This window comes from Nomascus leucogenys, chromosome 9 (assembly GCF_006542625.1).
Source record: "Nomascus leucogenys isolate Asia chromosome 9, Asia_NLE_v1, whole genome shotgun sequence".
NCBI classification, from domain to species: domain Eukaryota; kingdom Metazoa; phylum Chordata; class Mammalia; order Primates; family Hylobatidae; genus Nomascus; species Nomascus leucogenys.
The window spans coordinates 45,943,721-45,961,081 of record NC_044389.1 but is presented as its reverse complement, the minus strand read 5'-3'; the positions used below and the strand labels follow the sequence as shown (position 1 = coordinate 45,961,081).

The 17,361-nt window shown below is 44.9% G+C and overlaps 1 protein-coding gene across 1 annotated transcript in view; it reads right to left on the bottom strand.

Moving 5' to 3' along the window:
* Nucleotides 1-17,361, bottom strand: part of IGFBP7 (insulin like growth factor binding protein 7) — an 84,800-nt gene that overhangs the window by 10,449 nt on the left and 56,990 nt on the right. The window lies entirely within an intron of this gene.

Below are 17,361 nucleotides of genomic sequence, written 5' to 3'. Positions count from 1 at the left end.
GGAGTGCTGTGTGCCTTAGGGGATTGGAAGGGACATCTTTATTTTTAATTTGATTTCATTATTATTATTTTTTGATACAGACTCTCATTCTGTCACCCAGCATGGAGCGCAGTGGCTCGATCATAGCTCACTGCAGCCTCAAACTCCTGGTCTCCAGCAATCCTCCCACTCCAGCCTCCAGGGTAGCTGGGACTATAGGTGTGCACCACCATGTCAGTTAATTTTTATTTATTTTTTTGTAGAGACGGAGTCTTGCCATGTTGCTCAGGCTGGTCCCGAATTCCTGGCTTCAAGTAATTCTCCTGCCTCAGCCTCCCCAAATGCTGGGATTACAGGTGTGAGCCCCCACGCCTGGCCAGGAGGCACCTTTGAACAGAAGAGGCCTGGGTGTCGAGGAAAGTGGTACAAGGGTCCTTCTTCCAGTGTGGTCAGGAGAGGCAGCTGGTAAGAAGGAAGAAGACTGACTGATCTATTGGGTGTGACCAGGGTCCCCAAGGAGAGGGCCCTTTCCCAGGGTTCTCAGTGTCCAGGTCCCTGGCAGGAGGTATTGACAAGTGGGGGGCACCCTCAAGCCACTGCCTAAATAGAGTCAGCAGGTATGGGACCACTGAGGGAGGGCAGAGTGACGCTTCTCCATTCCCCCAATTAGGGAACACCCCCCCCAACCTTCTGTATCATGGCACCCTCTGGAGAAGGTCCCTACTCAGAGTGTATCCTTTTTGCTATGAAAGTAGTATGACTCTCTGGTCCTGGGTTAGCTAACTATGGCCCGTGGGCCAAATCTGGCCTGCCATCTGTTTTTGCATGGCCTGTGAGCTAAGAATGGTGTTTGGATTTTTATTTTTTTAAATTAAGAAACATTTTATTTTTTTGAGATAGGATCTTACCCTGTTGCTCAGGCTGGAGTGCAGTGGCATGATCTTGGCTCACCACAACCTCCGCCTCCTGGGTCAAGCTCAAGCGATTCCCATGCCTTAGCTTCCCAAGTAGCTGGGACTACAAGGGCATGCCCAGCTAATTTTTGTATTTTCAGTAGAAACAGGGTTTTGCCATGTTGGCCAGGCTGGTCTTGAACCCCTGAGCTCAAGCGATCCCCCCACCTCAGCCTCCCAAAGTGTTGGGATTATAGGCGTGAAACACTGTGCCCAGCCTGCATTTTTAAATGGTTGAAAAAAAAATTAAAAGATGGATATTTCACGACGTGTGAAAATTGTAAGGAAATGTCCATAAAATAAAGTTCTGTTGGAACACAGCCACACTTATTTGTTTCCTGCTGTCTCTGGCTGCTAGAGCAGTTGTGGCTGAGACTGTATGGCCTAAAAGATTTACTGTCACTGGCCTTTTATAAAGAAATTTGCTGATTCCTGCTCTAATCAACTGAGGGAGACTGATGCCTAAATAAGACATTATGGGAAAGTCTCAGGACTTCGATCCTTTACACATTTTCCAGAGCTGATGCAAGTAACCCCCCTGGGTGATTTCTGGTTTGGCTCTGAAACACAGCACTGCGGAAGCCAGCACATGCCGAGAGCGGGTGCGTGCTGCCTGCGCCTGTGCCCTGATGGCCTGGCTTCCCGGCATCTGCAGTAGAGATGTGCACACCTACTTTTGATTTACTGGTAATTAGTATGTCACTTCTGCTAATTCTGAATGCCAGGGTTCAGCCACCAGGGGCCTTCAGAAAGACTTGGGACCGTCCGCAGAGGAGGGTCATGGAGCTGGCAGCCTGGGTTCCTCATGTGGGGCAGTGTGAGACTCCAGAACCTAACCTGGCCCTTATTCCATGCTTAGCATGGTTTCTTGAATGAATAAATTAATGATCCCTTCTGAATTTTAAATCTCTGTGGACTTGGGTCTCCTATCCTAGCACAGTAGCAAACTGCAGGGTCATCTTGCATCAGACTCCTGGGAAAGGGACAACCTCCCCTTTAGGACTGGAAAGTTTTCTGGCATAATCAGCATTCAAAGGACATGAAGTTTCCCCTTCTGCAACAGGCTATTTCCAGCACAATATTAATTTCATGAAACAGAAAGGAAATGACCCCAGTGTGCAAGATTTTCCCACTCATCTAAAGCATTAGAAGCTGATGTTTTTTAATCTCATGGGATATTTTTATTTTTGTAGGAATGTGCAAAACAATCAAAAGTTTGGAAACCTCTAAATACATTTCGTGCTTCCTTCCCTCCAAACCATAGGTCTGAATAGGAAGCATATATCCCGGCCAGGGGGCTTGGCTCTTCCGCTGCAAACATGAATGTGGTGAGCACAGTGGTGCAGTATTTACATTTCTGCCTCTGTCTCAGACATTTCCTAGTCTGGATGCAGCAATACAGAACCCTGCAAAGGGCTGGGCCTCACCCTATCCCAGGCTTCCTCCAGGGCTATGGGACCCCAAGGGCTTGGACACCACAGAGCCGGATCTGGCTGGGCTTTGAACTGCCTTCGCCCACCTCTCTGATGGCCCTCACGCTGCTCTGTTCTCCTTCCCACACACAGACTTGGCAGGAAGACTTCAAAGCTCAGGGGATCTCAAAGGATTGTTCTGAGAAGAACATACCAGTGTTCAGAGATTTGAGGGGGAGCTCAGGAACAAAGCTGCTTCTCTCATATCCAAACCACACAAGGAATGCAAGATAATTTTATTGTGAGGATCCGAGGGCCTCAGCCCTGCCAAAACCTACTTACTTTAACCTGTGTCCATCTCCCTGTTGCCAGTACAGGTAGCAAGGTCATCAGTCTTGGGCAGGGGGCAGATTCTGGAGTGCTAATGGGCAAGTTCCAGCCTGATTTTCTGCCAGAGATCTTGAAGACATGCTATGGATTTTTCCCATGGGATTTTAAAACAGATGTTCTTAGTTTTAGTATAGCCCAATTTATCAAGTTTTCTTTTCTATGGTTAGTGCTTTTCGTGTCCTGTTTAAGAAAATTTTTGCCTAGCTCAAGGCTATGAAGATCTCCTGTTTTCTTCTACAAGCTTTATTTTTTTACTTTTCACATTTAAGTTTTTGCTCCATCTTGAATTAATTTTTGTGTGTGCTATGAGGCAGAGGTCAAGTTTCATTTTTCCTCCCCTAAAAGGACATCCAATTGCTTCAGCACCATTTGTTGAAAAGATTTTCTTTTTCCTAATGAATCATAATAATGTCTTTGTGGAAATCTGTAAGACCCACTGTATATGTGTGGGTCTATTTCTGGACTCTCTATTCTTTTCCACTGGTCTATGTGTCTATCTTTGCACCAATAACTATGGCATAATTTAGAAATTAATTGTACTAAAATTGAACCACTAAATGGAGGGCAGATCTAATATATCTGTTTTCCCCCAATCCTCTTACTATTCCAAGAAGCAGAACACTCTAGGACAAGCAAGGATTCTCTTTTTATTTTTATTTTTGTAGAGACAGAGTCTTGCTATGTTGACCAGGCTGGTCGCAAACTCCTGGGCTCAAGCAATCCTCTTACTTCAGCCTCCCAAAGTGCTGGGATTACGGGGGTTAGCAACAGTGCCCAGCCATGAATTCTTTAAAAATACCTGAACCCAGGAAGACTTTGAATGACGGCCATCGTCAGGGGATTCAATATTAGGACAAATCATAGCACGGGTTCCTCTTTCTCTCTCCCAATGCTTGGAATCCCTTAGGTAAATGGGCTGAGTCAACATTTGGATTATTCTAAGAATGTAGATGATTTTGTCAATCCTGCCACCAGGCTATGCCTAGAATTCTACAAGACTTCCATACTGCAAAAATCTGTAATATCCACTGACTCCTGTTGGGGTGGAGTGGAAGGGCAGAGGAGGGGCTGTTAGGACCAGTTTGCTGCACAACATTTACAAAAACCCTTGGCTATTTCAAATATCCTTGAACAAATGCTGGGTTTACTAACACAATGAAAAGCTTAACAAACAATATGTAAACTGGAAAGTGCTAAGAAATAAGGCTACAGAACCGCCTTTTGGTTTTGAGATGCAGTCTCTTGCAAAGGAAAGTCACATCGATAAATTATTGGTGTAATATTCAAGGGACCAACAGACCTCTTAGAGTAGGTGGAGGCGGGTTGGCCTCCACTTGACTTCCTGTGTTGGAAGAATCTGTAGGGATTCAACATTCTTCCCAGTACTTTGTTCAGAGCTGATACCCAGTAGGATACCTATTTACTAAGCTCTGATTGGTTCTTTACCACTTACCTGTTCTGGAAATTCCCCCAGAATATGCAGAGGGAATGGAAAAACTTCTTTTTTTTTTTTTTTAGATGGAGTTTTGCTCTTGTTGCCCAGGGTGCAATGGTGTGATCTCGGCTCACTGTAACCTCCGCCTCCTGGGTTCAAGCGATCCTCCTGCCTCAGCCTCCCAAGTAGCTGGAATTACAGGTGCTCACTACCATGCCTGGCTAATTTTTGTATTTTTAGTAGAGATGGGGTTTCACCATGTTGGCCAGGCTGGTCTTGAACCCCTGACCTCAGGTGATCCGCCCACCTTGGTCTCCCAAAGTGCTGGGATTACAGGTGTGAGCCACTGCTCCCGACCAGAAAACTCTTGATAAAAGCAAATTATAGAAGTTTTAGAGAAAGGCAAATGAAGATACATGGTGAGAAAGAATAAGCAAGCGACTTAATGGTGACACACAGGGACACCAAGAGGACAAGTCTTGTATAGAAGAGAAGAGATGCTGAAAATGTTTTTGGTGGATACAATGCCATCCCCAACAATGCTGCACTCTCCTCCCTAACTCTCAAGAACCATCATCCCACATATTCCATTGATAAGCAATTTCACTGCCAACAATCATCTTGAATTGCAGATCTGTCCTGCAATTCAATCCCTGACAGTTCTGTTCTATCTCAGGAGAGCACTCTACTCAATGACTCTGTACCAAATAACTTCTAATTCTTTCCACTCTACCTTTCTGCCAAGAAGGCCAAGGCAGATCCAGAATTTATTTCTGTTTTTAAGAATAAAGAAATTTTTAGGTCACTCTGAGCTAATTTTCTAATACGGAAAGCTCAAAATCAGTCCTCAAGGCCAGGCCAAGGGTAATAACAACATTATCATCTAACTCTTACTCAGTGTTTGGATTCCATTTAAAACAGGTCACAGAATTCTTAAATGTATAGGGACAAACATCAGGATAGGCCCAATTATTTATTTATCCTTGCCCTTGTTCCATTAAGAGCTCCAGACTGCTCGAACATCTGTCTAGCAAACATCCTGTTCATAGAATAAATGACTGTGTGCTGCCTCCCTCTGCCCTGTACCCACGCTCGGCAACTCCAGAAAGCAACCAAGTCATCTGCAGTGCTGCCTGTTGTAAGGAGATGTCCACCCGAGGTGGACTACCCACATTTTTCTATCCAGATGACTGTACCCAAACCAGGCTACCCCATTTTCCTTTTACCTTACACACTCAATTAATTCTCATTCAATCTCTTTAGAGCCTTCTCAACCCTCTAAATTCATTTTCTTGCCTTCCCTATTTTTTATAACTCTTGCTCAGTAACTTTAGAGCATCTCTTCTTTTTGAACATTCCTTGAAGGGAAAGAAGAAGAAGAAAGAAGGGAGGGAGGATGATATGGTTTGACTGTGTCCCCACCCAAATCCCGAATTGTAGCCCCCATAATTCCCACGTGTCTTGGGTTGGGGGGGACCTGGTGGAAGGTAATTGAATCATGGGCACAGGTTTTTCCTGTGCTGCTCTTATAATAGCAACTAAGTCTCATGAGACCTGATGGTTTTATAAAGGGCAGTTCCCCTGCACATGCTGTCTTGCCTGCTGCCATGTAAGATGTGACTTTGCTCCTCCTTTGTCTTCCACCATGATTATGAGGCCTCCCTAGCCTCGTGAAGCTGTGAGCCCATTAAACCTCTTTTTCTTATAAGTTACTCAGTCTCGGGTATGTATTTATTAGCAGCATAAGAACACACTAATACAGAGGAGGTGAAGGAGAAGGAGAAGAAAGAAAAAATGAAGAAAGACAGCCAGATCCTGAAGGAAGTTATAGCAAGGAAGAAGACAGTTCTAAGCTTGGAAGAAAACAAAAATTCACTACTATGAAATATATCCTTGGAACAAAATTACATTTGTACTCCATAAGTTTATGCAAATAAAAAATAAACATTAAAAATAAAGTAAACTAAAATTCAATTTAATGAATCAGATCACCTTAAAAGTACTTAGAAGTCTCCTGCAGAATCTCCACCTAAGTCTGCATACTCCTCCTTTGTCACATTTTTTCTTTTTAGAGACCGGGTCTTCTCTGTCACTCAGGCTGGAGCACAGTGGCACGAACATGCCTCACTGCAGCCTCAATCTCCTGGGCCCAAAAATCCTCCCACCTCAGCTTCCCAAATAGCTTGGACTGCAGGTGTGTGCCACCACACCTGGCTAAATTTTGTGTTTTTTGTAGATATGGGGTCTTGCCATGTTGGCCAGGCTGGTCTTGAACTCCTGAGCTTAGGCAACCCGCCTGCCTTGGCCTCTCAAAGTGCTGGGATTATAGGTGTGAGACACCATGCCTGGCTTCTCCTTTGCCCCAACCCCTGCCTTTTTTTTTGAGATAGAGTCTTGCTCTGTCGCCCAGGCTGGAGTGCAGTGGTGCAATCTCGGCTCACTGCAAGCTCCGCATCCTGGGTTCATGCCATTCTCCTGCCTCAGCCTCCCAAGTAGCTGGGACTACAGGCATCCACCACCATGCCCGGCTAACTTTTTGTATTTTTAGTAGAGACAGGGTGACCGTGTTAGCCAGGATGGTCTCGATCTCTTGACCTCGTGATCCACCTGTCTCGGCCTCCCAAAGTACTGGGATTACAGGCGTGAGCCCCAGCGCCCGGCCTCCTTTGCCACTTTTAATTAAGTTCTAGACAAAGGACTCACAGACTACCATATTATTTTAAGAATATTTGATTATAATCTAGAAATAGGTATGTTCTGAAAAAGTACTACTGATACAGAAAAGGTAGTTTTATAGATGGATGGTTTTAAATTTGGAGTATTATGAGTTGGTTCAGAAGAATTTAAGAGGGGTAGTTCTCACAAAACACACAAATATCATGAGGAAAAGACTTTGACATGAAATTAATTTTGAATTTGACCAGCAATTCATTCCAGCTGATTTTATATAAAGTCTTAGTAGTGAGGACAGAGTTAAAATGTGTTATCCTATAAAAAGCACAGCAGGAACAATATTAAAGAAGTATGTGAACAATTTCCTAGTCCCTTACAGAGCACAAAGCACTCCCCAGCCATGACCTGAGATGTCCTCATGATGTTACTATTTAAAAAAAAAAAGACAAAAGCGTTCTTGGGGACAGAACACTTGGCTCTGAATCCTTGTCTACAATTTATAGCCAAAAGACCTTGGACAAGACACTTAACTACTTTTACAAGATGAAGAAACTAGGAAGTGTCTAAGAATATCCTCTTTGGGTTTGGAAGTAAGTGAACCTATCATGAATGTGTCCTGGAGCTGGGTCATACGGCATCTTTGACATCTATGAAGTTCTGAAGTCCCACTATCTGGGTCTGGAGTGCTCATTCTCTGCAAATCAGTTCAATGCACTTCCTCACCTACCTAAACACAATGTATGTGACTCATAACATGGTTCACTTCCTCAGGGATTAAAAAAATAGAGCTTATAAAGGTATCACCCTTTACCTAGTTAGCCAATTTTTTTCATCTGAAAGAGCTGTGTAGAAGATATGAGGAGAAGTCATGTTTGAAAGCTAAATATACTTGAATTAAGCCTGGGAAATGGTCAAAAGTCAAATTACCCCCAATAATCAATTTCTGTCCTCCAATATCATATTGAACTACATATTTTTTGCTTCGTTGCTTTCTCATTTCCCCATCATCTCTTCCATTTTTACCAATTCAGTCTTCTATGTCATTTCTACCCAAACTCACTCTCTGCTCCCAGCAGTCCTGTTTGCCCACCATTACATGTTCATTACCCCTTCCAGCACCTTCGCTTATGCTGATGCCCTTGCCTACTTGGAATATCTTCCCTTCTCTTATTTCTTATCACACTTTATTTGACATTCTAAAGCTGAAGTTTCATTTCTCTTTGACATTTTTTGAAGCCTGACAGCTTCGGGCTCCCCCTTATTTCTTCTCTAAAATCCTGTTGGGTTCAGTAAGTTCCACAGAGTGCAGTGCATCACTGTTTTCTAATGCTTTCCTCAGCTGGCCTAATTGAGGATGCCAGCATCCTGTCGGAATAAGAACAGAACCAGGAACTATGGAATCAAATGTTCTTCATGTTCATTGGAAGGAGACAGAGCTCAGGCTGTATGAAGTGGGTATAGGGCAGCAGTAACTTTAGAACAACATAACATGATTAGCCAAACAAAAGAGAAAAATAGCCACTGTCTTGAAAATGCACCAGTGTACACATGGCCAAAAGCGTACACCTTACCAAAGTGGTGTTATAGCTATCTTATTTATCAGCTGGCAGATTATTAATCATGATTTTCTTTAATCTTTCACTTGACTTTCTCTTGCCATAAGCAATGTTTCTTGGCTACTAACCACTCACCAGCCAGTTAGTATATGACCAGGAGATGCAAATTAATTTGAATATACATCATTTGAAGCAAATCCCACCGAGATTGGTAGGTCTGCTGGAAGAAAAGGATTATCAATTATCCTCACACCAAAATCATGCTGGGTTATACTATTCACATATGGTTCTCACTGAACATTTATGTTATTATTTATTTAAGTTTTTTTTTTTTCGAGACAGAGTTTCGTTCTTTCACCCAGACTGGAGTGAAGTTGTGTAATCTCGGCTCGCTGCAACCTCTGCCCTGTGGGTTCAAGCGATTCTCCTGCCTCAGCCTCCTGAGTAGCTGGGATTACAGGCACCCATCACCATGCCCAGCTGATTTTTGTATTTTTAGTAGAGATGGGGTTTCACCATGTTGGCCAGGCTGGTCTCGAACTCCTGACCTCAGGTGATCCACCTGCCTCAGCCTCCCAAAGAGCTAGGATTAAAGGCATAAGCCACCGTGCCTGGCTTTTTAAAAGTTTTTATAGAAAGAGTCTTGCTCTGTCACTCAGGCAGGAGTGCAATGGTGCTAGGATCATAGCTCACTGCAGACTCCAAACTCCTAGTTTCACGGATCCTTCTGCCTCCGCCTCCCAAGGAGCTAGGACTACAGGCAAGTGCAACCACGCCCAGCTAATTAAAAAAGAATTTTTTTTTTTTGTTAGAGACGGGGTCTTGCTTTGTTGCCCAGGCTGGTCTCGAACCTTGGGCTTCAAGTGATCCTCCCTCCTCGGCCTCTCAAACTGCTGGGGTTACAGGCATGAGCCACAGTGCATGGCCTCTTACTGAGTACATACTAACATGGCTAAGACATTTGAGTATGGGGACTTCTCCGAGTCATGATAGATTTGCAAACAATACTGCCCTTGACTCTTGATGCTGGGTCCTGAAAATAGTGTGTGCATTAATACCAAATAAGGGGAAAATCAGGGTTTAAGGAAGACCTCAGATACCACATATGGAGATAGAGAGTTAGACGACTTGGCAAAAATCCCTAGGTTAAGATGAGATTCTGATAACACATTGAAGGGAACAGGAGCACACAAAAGTACAAAACGGGAAAAGAATAGTAGGAAGGCACTATGGCCAAGAGGGGGAAGGGGATGAAACAAGTGGAAGCTTCCTGATATTAAATAAGGGGAAGTAGTAACTGTATGGCTAATTAAAGAGCAGAACCATCTGCCAAGGCAAGTCATTTAGGGAACTTCCAGAGGCGGGATGATGTAGCAGCTGAACCCTGGTATGGGAATCTAGCACACAGTCTCAGGGGTACTGGCTGAGGACAGCGACGGAGGAGAAGCAAGTACAACAGCTTAAGCAGCATACGCCAGATTTAATCTCAGGCTTTTAGTCTAAGGCAAATTCATCTAGTTATGGAAGCTACTCTTAGTCATTTCCACTTTAGTGTGAATGAAGAACCAAGAGTTTATAATAATGGGAGCCTGCCAAACACTGTCTAGGGCAAAAGTGTGTAAGAACTGCTTCCTCTTCTCTAAATATAATCTACTGGGGTGGTGTTGGTGAGGCTTAGCACATTTAGAGTAAGAACAAAATGCTGGGAGGTAAGAGACTATAGTGAGTTTGGAGCGTGGACTTGGAATCGGGAATTCTGCTCTACCACTCCTGAGTTCTGCAACATTGCACGAGTTATTTCACTTCCCCCGCTTTATTCATCTGTGAAATGGAATGATAGTATCCCAATCATTAGACCATCAAAGGATCAAACAAGATACAGCAATTAGCACAGTACCTGGCATGGGGTAAACATTCAGTAAGTATGAGATGTTGCTTTTCATTTCAGAAATTAGACTTTCATCAAGGAAGGTGAAAGACAGGGACCTGCTTGAGGAGAGGCAGGAAAGCACTGGCCTGCCTCGGAACAGTGAGCACGCGGGCCAGCTGGGGAAGGGGATTCGTGTGTGGTGCAGGGCACAGCAGAAGGCAGATGAGGTGGGGCCTTACCCTCCCATGTGTCTCTGAAAGTGGGAGTGTCATGATTCGAGTGGCATTTCCCAAGATGATTCTGGAGGTCTCTGCGTCAGGATGGGACATGGCGGGGATTAAGGCTCTAACTCAAGGTCACAGCAATGAGAAGACAGAGAAAAGGGGAAGACTTGGGGGACTATTCAGGAAGAACTCACACTACCCAGTAACTGACTGGATGTAGGGAAGAGAGGCATGACTTACAGGCTGTGAGCCTCAAAGCTTACAGGAGGCTGCTGCACCATGAACAGAAGCAGGGGTGTCGGTCTGAGGAAGGTGCTGGATTGAAAAAGGGGAAAGGGTGGACTTGGGTTTAAATTTGCTGAATTTCAGGTATCACCTGGGCCATGAGGAGGTACTGAACCCCAGTGGGGAGACCAGAAGTACCAAGGCAAGCACTGTCTAGCTGACATTTTCGCCCTGGGAAGGCTATGTGGGGTCCTTTGGGTGGAAGGAAGACAGATTTGGCACTCCCTCTCAATAGTTTCTCCAGAGGGAGTTCCATCAGCTCACTGCTGACCACCTGGCCCGTCCCCACTCCACCCCAGGTAAAGCAGATAAGTGAATAGCAAGGCCTTGCTTAGCTTCCAGGCACGTATTTGCAGGGCCAGTCCGTCTAAGAGCAGACCATTCAATACAATGCAGTCCTGGTGACCGTGTGCCCAGATCTTGTGAGCTGAGTTCCTGGCTGATTGCTAGTTACCTCTGGATTAATAAGATACCTCGTTTTGGCTCCCATCTTTGATGCTGAGAATCTTTGTAGGGAGCATTAAGTCCATTTTTCTCAAGTGGACATAGTACTCAGATGTCTCACTGTGATGACTGTCAATCTTGTGATATCTCACAATTATCACTGTAAGTTTGAACTGACCATAGAATATGCACAGAAAGTTGCTTCTTGCAATGTGTTGGTTGCTTGCAAACAAATCTCTTATTTGATGATGCTTTCTTTTCTTTCTTTCTTTTTTTTTTTTTTTTGAAATGAAGTCTTACTCTGTCACCCAGGCTAGAGTGCAGTGGTGCAATCTCGGCTCACTGCAGCCTCTGCCTCCCAGATTCAAGCAGTTCTCCTGCCTCAGCCTCCCGAGTAGCTGATACTATATGCACACACCACCACACCTGGCTAATTTTTGTAATTTTAGCAGCGATGGAGTTTCACTATGTTGGCCAGGCTGATCTCGAACTCCTGACCTCAGGTGATCTGTCCGCTTCGGGCTCCCAGGGTGCTGGGATTATAGGCGTGAGCCACCACACCTGGACCTTGATGATGTTTTCTTATTCTTGTCCCCTTCCTTGTACAGGTCTAGCATTAAAAAAAAGTGGGGTACTGACAAAGAGCCTGACTCCAGGGTGTGGTTCTTGCCCATGGTGGTTCTGGTACATGTGGTCTGGTGTCACTCTTGAAGGGACACTGCTACTGCCATGAAGCAAATCCATGAAGGACTTGAAACCATGTTCAGGTGTGCAAGATGGTGAGCTCGCTCTGGTAACCATGTGATAGATGAGGTAACACGGGGCTGTGCCAACAACATTGCCCAGGGATGAGCTAACGTATTCAGCAGAGCTACCCTAGGAAGTTGGAATATCTACACTATCATCCTAACACCAGACTGGCTGAGGTACACACGAGTTGAATCAGCAGGCTAGGTTTTGAGTTGGTTTGAGGACCTGGGAGAACTGACTTTATAGAGAGTGCCTTCCTGAGAGGAAACTCCCTAGTGATGTTAACACATAGCCTTGGAAACACATTTTTTCCACATCTCATGGGTCTGTCCTGTCTGGACTATGACTCACCTTAAATACAAGATATCAAATGTTTTTGCTAGCACTTTCCTGTTCTGCAAGCACTGAATTGGGTGGGAAGTTTCCATAGGAAACTTATTGCTAATCATGTGGATGGTCACACCTGATTCTGGGATTCCTAGAAGTCTAGATAGTGAGTTTCCCTAGGAAATTTCTCCTTCTTTTTTTGGGATGAGATCTTGTTACGTTGCCCAGGTTGGTCTTGGACTCCCAGGAGTCCAAGCTCAAGCCACCCTCCTGCCTCAGCCTCCTGAGTGGCTGAGACTACAGGTGAGCAACCACCAAGCCTGGCTAGGACACTTCATCTTGGAGTCCCTGCCCACTCTCAGTCCCCTACATACTAACCCAGTGCCTGGTATCCTCAGACATCAGGAAGGGTTTCTTGAACTACCTGTAAGGGGAGGCTCACCCATCTTTAAAGCTTAGTCTCTATCAATAGGCCCTGCGCTGACTAACAAGAATTGCAATCTGCTTAGAAATAGATGTGCTTGGCTGGGCATGGGGTGGCTCATGCCCGTAATCCCAGCACTTTGGGAGGCCGAGGTGGGCAGATCACAAGGTCAGGAGATCGAGACCATCCTGGCTAACATGGTGAAAACCTGTCCCTGCTAAAAATACAAAAAAATTAGCCAGGCTAATTTTGGTAGCACGTGCCTGTAGTCCCAGCTACTTGGAAGGCAGAGGCAGAAGAGTTGTTTGAACCTGGGAGGTGGAGGTTGCAGTGCACCAAGATCACATCACGGCACTCTAGCCTGGCGACAGAGCAAGGCTGTCTCAAAAAAAAAAAAAAAGAAGAAGAAGAAATAGATGTGCCCCTGGGGAAGAGGATGTAAGAGATTCCCAAGTGATCTTCTACTTCAGGACAGTTGGACTTGCTAAACCTCCTCCTGAAAACATTTTGTGAAGCTGAAGGCTGAGGCCTGAACTCCCTGGGAGGATGCTACAATGGGGCCAGTTCTGCTGTTCCCTGTACACTCTGACAACCAGGCAGGACCAGGAAACTTAGCACCTTGGGTCTTTAGTAGAAGACTAAAGTTCTTCAGCTCCCTGAGAACCAGACAAGTGTTTAGCACCACTCTGCCCAAGGAAAAGATTTACACTTTAGAAATCCCAGCAAATCCTTCAGGCCAGGCTGACAGCACTGGAAAGTGCCATGGGGTCCGACAGTGCAGTATAAGGTGACACTCTTAGACCAGGAGCTACCAAGCAGAGGTTTGTTCTGTCTCCAGAAGGCTATGCAGGTTGGAAAAGAGTCCATAGAGGGGCATCTGCAGAAATAGGCAGCAGACACGCAGAGCCTCAGCCACCGGGTACTGGCCTCTAGGAAGGATTCTGTCCTGCAGGATCTTATCCAGTGGTTGCCAATCCTGGCTGCACACTGGACTCAGCTGGGTGTGTCAAAAAAATACCCATTCCTGGGCTGCACTCCTAGTTTCTCATTGGTCTGGGCGTGGAGTCTGGTACAGGTATCTTAAAAAAAATCCCTAGGTAAAGCACTCAATTAAAACGTTGTTTTTGAGCAGGAGATACTCAGATGATTAGGAAGACAGGAAGGTGGAAAGTTACAAAGGAGGAGAGGGGGACAGATGAGAAGAAATTATGTTCGTAGGTCTTTTTGGGGAGTGAGAGACCAAGTACTACTTGGGAGGTGCCAATATTCACGGAGAATTGAGAAAATCCAGTGGGCTGGTTCTGGGTGAAGGGTACAGACACTTGATAACACCAGCACCGCCACCACTTCAATCACGCGGAGGTGGACAGGGTCATCGCGGTTCTCCTTCTGGACTGCTTTCCATTTTCATAAAATAAGGCAGTCATCTCCCACCTGCACTCTGTCCCTCTTCTGTCCTTCTCATTCCTACCCTTGACTGTGCTGTATGGAGATGGGGCTCTGTGTCTGGAGTGCGTGGGTCTTGTTTAAAATCCCTCGAACTTGGGAGCCTCCCTTTGCTCATTTCTGGTCCGATTGCCTCTCTGTTAAGACATTTGGTTTGGCTTTAAGAGGGCAAGGAGGAGGCTGAATAAAGGGATCTCTGTGCGAACAGCCCCCTTCAGGCTTCCGTGGAGCAGAGCGCAGGGCGTGATGGCTGCTTGGCGGGCGTCTGGCGTTTGTACTCGCCTATGTTTTTACCCTCCAGGCCCCGGACTCCCGTTGTCACAGCCCAGCCACCGTGACTCCCTGGCAGACAACCCCAGACATTAGCCAGCCGCGCATAGCTGAGCTCCTCCTGCTCTCTCAGTGTTTTCCTCTTCTCCAGCTTGGCCCCTCTGGTCATTTTCTGAGCCGTTTTTTTTATGTCTAGAGACTGAAAAGCTCTCTGTTATCTACCCCATCCTTTGCTCATGCATTCTTTGCTGAGTCTTCTCAGATTTTCTCCCTGCTCATGCATTCTTTGCTGAGTCTTCTCAGATTTTCTCCCAGCTTCCTAGCAGGATTTCGTGTTTCTTCTCCCATTTTTGGTATTTTCTCTAGTGTCGTGCCTCAGGCTGAACCTGGAATAGAATGCGCCTCTTACCCTAGTGTGGGGCTAGTTCTTCTCGTGTGTGTGTCTTGGGTACTTAGGATAAGTATTACTGTGCGTTTGAGTTCAGCTACAAGACAATTTTTCTCAGTGCTGAGAGGAATTGAGAAGGTGCTAGATGTAGGTGCAGTAAACAGTCTGGGCCAGGAACAGCCAGACTGTTCAGTGAGGCTCGGCAGTGCCAAACAGCACCGCTCTGAAATCAGGGAAATGGGTATGTCTCTCTGATCATAGGACAGGAGGACCTGCCTGGTGAGAACTGGAAGGCTTTGCATAAGGAATTTACCATTTAGCAAGGCAAGTCACCCTTGCTCTTATCAGGCTGGGGGACAGAGGAGTCCATCTGGCTGGGTGTGAGCTGTGAGAAATGGGAACAAGGTCAAGCAAAGCTATGCCAATGCATGTGGGACGTGTTACCCCACGGAAGGAGATTGCAGGGGCATGGAAATACTCTTTTCTGCTCTTATTGGCATTTTTCAGAAATCTCTGCATTGGCACTTTGGCTAATTTTAGGCAGTGATTTTTTTTTTTTTAATTAATGGTGCTTTCTTTTTTTGTTTTGTTTTTTATTTTACTTGAATTATTAGTTCCCTAACAGTGCAGGGAGACACAGAAAGGAGCTTTTCATGGTTTCTATAGTAGATTTTTTTTTCTTTTTTTGAGACAGGCTCTCGCTCTGTTATCAAGATGGAGTGCAGTAGCACGATCACGGCTCACTGCAGCTTCGTCCTTCAGGGCTCAAGAGATCCTCCCAAATCAGCCTTCCAAGTAGCTGGGACTACAGGCACATACCACCATCCCTGGCTAAGTTTTAAAAATTATTTTTGTAGAGACAGGGTCTCCCTGTGTTGCCCAGGCTGGTCTCGAACTCCTGGGCTCAAGTGATCCTCCTGCCTTGGCCTCCCAAAATGTTGGGATTACATGTATGAGCCAGTGCACCTATCCATAGATTGGGTTTTAAAGGTGAGGACGTTATGCCTTTACAAGGACTGGGAGAAACTACATGCAAAGTATCGTAAGGGTCACGTGAACCTGGGGCTTACTGTAGAACTTCCAAAGGCATTTCTTCCAGAGCAACCATCAGTTCTGGCCTTGGAGTTTTTATTCTTTTGTTTATGTAAATGAAAATAATTTCCTCATAAAACAGGGGATTTCAGATTTGGCGCCTCTTCAGAGCAACCATACATAAAAGTAGGAAACTTATTCTTTATAGGCACAAGGAAGAAAATGTTCTCAGTACTCCTGAAATTGGCCTTGGAGCTGCTGTTTATGCCTCCCTCATCCTTGCTTTTTGGGTATGTTGTCAGGGAGTCTCTTTAACAAAATGTGTGACCCTTTTAGGAAGCTGGGAGCTTCAAAGATAATGAATGGCTCTCTGAACTTGGCTAAGGCAGCAGACTTCAAGCACTAAGACAATGCTTTTTCACAAACACCAGCTGCTTGTCAACAAGGGGGAAGAGGTAGAACGTAATCCAGGTTTATCTAGTCCTTGGGAAAGGGTTATGGTCTGAGCCAGTAAATCAGCTGAACTGCCACTTGAAGAGAAGAAAGCTCAAAGTAAACTCAAATAGAGAAAATAAGAACAAGACTCTTGGGATACATATGACATTGACCTGTCTCCAAATTTCCACCCCATATCCATGGGAGCTTGTCCTCTGTGGAGAACAGGAAGTCATGGTCTGTGGAACAGAGAGAGAGAAGATTAATCCCATTCACAAAAAAGTCCTGGGTAATTTTTTTTAATCAGCAAGGAGCATTTTAACTTACAAAAAGATAAGGAATAATAATTCCATAAATATTTAATAAGGTTAGCACTAGCTAGCTTTCCTCAATGGCTTGTAATGTGCTCAGAAGATGATTAAAGAAGAGATCTTTCTGGAACATACTGATCATCATATGTTAAATCAGGCTGGACAGAAGTTCAATTCCTAATAATTAGGGAACATAAAAAAAAGTCAGAGGCATCACGTTACTTGACTTCAAACTATACTATTAGGGCTACAGTAACCAAAACAGCATGGTACTGGTACAAAAACAGACATCTAGACCAATGGAATAGAGAGCCCAGAAATAAGGCTGCACACCTACAACCATCTGATCTTCAACAAAACTGACAAAAACAAGCAATGGGGAAAAGACTCCTTATTCAATAAACGGTGCTAGGATAACTGGCTAGCCATATGCAGAAGATTGAAGCTGGACCCCTTCCTTACACCATATGAAAAAATTAACTCAAGATGGATTAAAGATGTAAATGTAAAACCCCAAACTATAAAAGCCCTGGAAGACAACCTAGGCAATACCATTCTGGACATAAAAACAGGTAAATATTTCATGACAAAGACACCAAAGGCAATCGCAACAGAAGCAAAAATTGACAAATGGGATCTAATTAAACTTAAGAGCTTCTGCACAGCAAAAGAAACTATCAACAGGGTATACAGACAACCTACAGAATGGGAGAAAATATTTGCAAACTATGCATCTGACAAAGGTGTAATATCCAGC